Consider the following 5374-nt stretch of genomic DNA (forward strand, 5'->3'; position numbering starts at 1 on the left):
GCCTCCTCAGTGAAGCCCTCGCTACCTGCTGGCCTGCTTCACTACCAGCCCAGTGCTTTCTCACCTTCTCCTGCAGCTGGCCGGTGTGATGGGCCAACCTTGGCAGAACTGTTCGCATCTGTCTCTCTAAGTTCTACACAGCAGATGCATAGGTAAGAGTTTCCAGAAGAGCTGCAAGAACTCCCTAGGGATCAGAGCTGGGCCAGGGATTAGAGGGGCGTTGGGGGAAATCCTAAGATGGGGTTTCATCCAGGCCCCACCTGACTGCTCCCCAGGGTCTCTGTGTGTGTCTGAGCCTGAAGTCAGGAGCCGGGCTGGGGCCTGGCCCATCAGAGGTACTGCCGATGGAAGAATGGGCAGCCGTGGGCCCAGGTTCCTGAGAGGGCTGGGAGCGGTGAGGGGGGAGCCTTGGAAGCTCTGCCCTAGAGCTTAGTGGGGTCACAGTTTGGAAACACAGAAGTCATCCCCATAATGAAGAAGTACTGAAGGAGCGAGCAAGTGGAACGCCATATAGACACAGGGGGAAGAAGTCACATCGGGACCAGAAGGCCTGAGTTTAGTCCTGAATCACTGCTTCCTGCCTGTGTAGCTGTGAGCACTTGACCTGAGCTCTCTGGACCTGTTTCCTCATCAGTGAAGTGAGCCCTCATCAGGTCATAATGAGGACGAGGGGTGTCACCACACCGTGACAGGCAGAGCAGGGCCACACATCACAAGGGCCGGGGAAGTGTTTGCTCATCATATTTCCAGCATGAGTGAGGAGAGGTGCCTCGGCACCGTGTCTAACCACGACCATGAATCAGGATGGGTTCTGACAAGCGGAGAATTGGGTGGAAGATCCTTCCATGTGAGCCCATCAGAGTCCATGATGTTGGTTGGTCTCACTGGGGATGACGTGAGTGAGAGGCTCTGAGGATTAGGAGAGGGGGCTGAGGAGGAGATGAAGACCTGAGACAGCAGGTCCTAAGATGGGGGTGTTTTCTCTGGAGACAAGGACTGCTCAGAGCTTTCCTTCACCTTTCTCCTTGGCGGGGGCGTGGTGTGGGGCAGAGAAACGGGCACATCCAGGGCTACTGTGGTGGCCCCAGGGGAGCAGTCCTAGTGGAAAAGCAAGGAGCCAATGGTGGGGGGACCAATGCTGTGGCCTTCGCAAGTGGCGGCCATGGATGATCCTCACTGGCTACTGATTCCTTACATGATCCTGACACTTGCAGGGGGTAAAGAGGCCACTGAGTCCATCTGCAAATATTTCTCTCCCACCACCAGAGTCCTCCTCACTGCCTGCTGCTGCTACTGCTGCTAAGTCGCTTCAGTCGTGTCCAACTCTGTGCGACCCCATAGATGACAGCCTACCAGGCTCCCCCGTCCCTGGGATTCTCCAGGCAAGAACACTAGAGTGGGTTGCCATTGCCTTCTCCAATGCATGAAAGTGAAAAGTGAAAGTGAAGTCGCTCAGTCGTGTCTGACTCTTAGTGACCCCATGGACTGCAGCCCACCAGGCTCCTCCATCCATGGGATTTTCTAGGCAAGAGTACTGGAGTGGGGTTCCTCACTCCCTAATCATGCCCTAATCCTCACAGGCCTGTGGGAGCTATAATTACCAGGCAAAAATGCCAGGCATTTGTGATAATGGAGATTGCTTAATGCAGGACGAGAGATGGGCTGGACCAGTGGGCAGGCAGACTTCCCATGGGTCGGGGTGCACACTACAAGGGCCTCCCCGTTGCTGGGGTCACTGCTCCAGCAGACCCACTTTGCATGAGATGGGGGAGAACACCCACCCTGGCCAAATACTCAGTCTGCCTTCCCACCCCTCCTTCCATGCCATTTTCATATCATGGTGTTTCATCCTGCTGTCCAGCCCACATTCCCATAAAATACCCATCCTGTTCCTCAAGAAGACACCAAAGGACTTCTCTTACAAATGGGGGAACTGATCAGAGAGAAATCCATAATTAAGAGTCCTCCTAGAATGTTTCTCCTTCACAGGCATCTCTTGGAAACCAAACCACCACCAAGGTCTTCAGGTGGAAAGGAGCACATATGATGGGAAGGCTTGACTCTAATCTGCCTCTAATTCTGGCTCCCCCTCTCCCTTCTCCATCTCCATGCACTCCCCGCCCTAGACCATAGCAGCTGCTTGCCAGTGAACTCCTTGCCGCCTGAGGCCTTCCCTGGTGCTCCTTGCTGCACCTGCGTCCCTGCTCTCCAGCTCCCTGTGTCCATCTGTCAAATACTGCCCATCCCTCAGGGCCTGTGGCTAACAGCCCACCTCTAGAAGCCCTCCTGGATTACCTGGCTGAATGTCCTTGATCAGCCCCTGTCTAACAAGCCCAGAGCCCAGTGAGTGGGAGTAGGTCACACAGCTACAGGTTTCCCCCTTTAGTGTGTGTGTGTGTGCATGCCTACCACACACACACAACACACACACACACACACACACACATCTATACCACACACTGTGGCTGTGTTTCCTTATCCCTGACCTGGAGGTCCTGGTCTTCACTCTCCCTCCTTTCCACCAGCAACCTGTACCAGTCCTGTTGTGGGGGATGAAGCCCAAGGTTCATTTTCCTCTTTGAAGAAGCCCCTTCCAGCCCACACCTGCCCCCTCCCTTCACGCTTTCCCCCAGCTCCAGCCCCAGTCCCTGGGTATCTGGCTGGGGAGGTGTGGGCTGCCAGGCAGCCCAGCTGCCTGAGGTGTCCAAACTGCTGAGTTAGGTGTGGTTTTGAGATTAAAGCCAGCGCTTTTCCTGTGGCCTCTGATAAGGGTGATCCTGGGTGCTTATCTGGCAAGGTCTGTTTTAGGGCCCATGGACATCTGTGAGGCTCAGCCAAGTCCCACCTCCAGGCAGAAAGGAGCCCTGGGGGGATAAGCGCCCTTCTCCCCATCTCCCAAGGCCCTGCTGGGGCACCCCGGGCAGGCAATCTCAGGCCACCAGTGGGGGACACTGGGCCCTACCCGCTCTGCGCCACCCCTCCTCTGCCCCAGCACAGGGGCCAAACCTAAGGGGTGCTGTTAACAATGATGTCAGGACACTTGTGTCAACAGACTGTGCTGTGTGGGGAAGCTTAGTCTGAGGAAGAATTGTTCCATTATCAGTTGGTCTCCCGACACCCTGTTCTCCAAATTCCTGGGCTCAGATCCTTCCTGGATTTTACTGGGGGCACAGAGCTCAGAGGAGGAAACTCGTATGGGGGAGAAGTTGCTTCTTTGAAGCCTGACCCTGAAGGAGGGTAGGGGAGTTGGAGGGGTAGGGCACTCCAGGTGGGACGGGAGCAGGGCAGAGTTGCCAAGGGAAAGGGGCCTGAGGAGTCCAGGGGGTGGGGGTGAGCAGGAAGATGGAGGATTTTAGGGCTGGCTCCTGAAGGACTTTGCACGGCAAGCGAAGAAGCTTGAGCTGTCTCTGAGCACTGCAGAGCCACGGGGGGTTTCAGAGCAGGGTGGCAGTAGAGCCAAGCTGGCTTAGAAGACTAAAACTGCGACAGTGTGGAGGGCGAGGCAGCTCAGAGGAGATGCCAGCTTCCAAGCTAGGGCATGGAGAGGAGGAGCAGGAGGGTGACACCCTGCATTTTAGTGATCCAGCCTGGGGAGCAAGGTGGAATCCCTTGGGCCTGCCTGGAGTCAGGGCCCCCCTCTCCCCTGCTTCCTGGCGGGCAGACTTCAGCCATGAATAACCATCCCCTCTTTCAGCTCCCCCGTCGGCACTGACGACTGCGATTCTCCTGGGAACAGTCTTTGCAAAACATGCCTGCCCTCCTGATGAAGGCTTCCTCCATCTCCTGCCTTGGCAGACCATGAAGGAGGGGGCCTCAATGTGAGGAAGTGCCCAAGCCTTTGTTCTGGCCCAGGCCACGGCTGGACCCACTGCCCATTGTTTCTAGAGCTGTTGGTGACCTTGGGCCAGCTGGACGGGACCAGTCAGCTCCCTTGGGCCTGGCCACCTCCAAATGCACATGGAAGACAGCCAGTCTGGCAGGATGGTTCTCGGTCCCTCAGTGGCCTTGGGGAGGGCCTCTGCCATGGCGGGAGGTGGGGGACCTCGGGGCCTCATTTGTATTCTCAGAGGCTGAAGCCCCCCAGTTCTGGCCATTTGGACATTCTGGAAACTGCTCCACTCCCGAGGATCAGGAGTTTCTTAGGAAGGTAAAGAGAGCTCCCAGATCCTGGTCCCAGGTTCACGCTTCCTGCATGTCTGCTGTGTCACGGCCTCGGCTCTCTGGGACTTGTTGATCAGAGGGCCCGAGTCTATCCATCTGCTCTTCTCTCCCTGGGTTTGGGGGAATCTGTCTTGCACCCACCATGGGGTGTGCACTGTGGAAAAGGGGCCCAGACAGCTTGATTACTTGGGTTTAGATCTTAGCTCCAATGTCACCTAAGTTATAAAACAAACAAAATTAAAACCTCTCTGAATCTCAGATTCCCTCCCTGTAAAATGGGAATAATCACATCCCATGCCTCTGAAGTTTGGTGTGAGGAGTAAGTGTACAGTGCTTGAATCAGAGCCCATCACCCAGTCTGGGCCTAGTAGATGCCAGTCTTTTACTGGAAGTTGGATGGGAAGGCACAGGAATTGAGGGGAGCAGGTCTCACTCACTGAGTGTCCAAGAAGGGTGACCAGGAGGAAGCTGAGAAGCAGCGAGGCCAGATGGTCCTTAACCTGTCCACTGAGCCCTGGAGGTCAGTCCCTTTCCTCATACCTTTCCAAACCCATCCCAAAATAGCTGTCCTTCTTCTCCCTTCCCCAGTTCTTACTGCATCTGAGTTAGATGGAGAAATGTCTTCCTCTCTAGTTACCCCGATAAGGTCCTCCCTCCCGACTCTGGACTTTGATCCCCTCTTGTGCCGTTTGTGAAATGAGGCACTTGGATGATGTGGCCCTAGATAGCTGGGCCCACAGTCTCAGTAGTGATCGCTTGTGTGTTAAGACCCAGACCAGCACCCGACCGGCATCTCCCTCCAACCTCCTGCTTCCAGATGATGAAACAGAGTCTCAGAGCGTCGGGGCACTCTCCCAGGGCCCCAGGCGGACAGAAGGCAGGTGCCAAGGCTTCCTATTTGCTCGCCTGCCTCCTGAAGGTCAAGTGGGCGGAGGAGAGGCTGGGCTTCCTGGAACCCCTCCTCTCCTATCTTCCCTTACTTCCTGCCCTGTCGCCAGCTCAGGCCTGAGACTCTGGGGGCGCTGGAAACATCTGCGAGTGTCCTGGTTTCTATACCAGCAAGCGATTGTGTGGGAGCCCAGCCTTTCCTTCAATTCAGGCTGCAGACTTCTCCCCTCGAGCAGCCCAGAGAGAAGGATGGGTCAGAGTCCCCGTTTGGCACCGCCCAGAAGGAAGCCTGGCCTGCCAAGGTGGGAGCAGCCATCTAGCCCCA

The sequence above is a fragment of the Bos mutus genome, chromosome 4 (assembly GCF_027580195.1).
Source record: "Bos mutus isolate GX-2022 chromosome 4, NWIPB_WYAK_1.1, whole genome shotgun sequence".
In the NCBI taxonomy this organism is placed as follows: Eukaryota; Metazoa; Chordata; class Mammalia; order Artiodactyla; family Bovidae; genus Bos; species Bos mutus.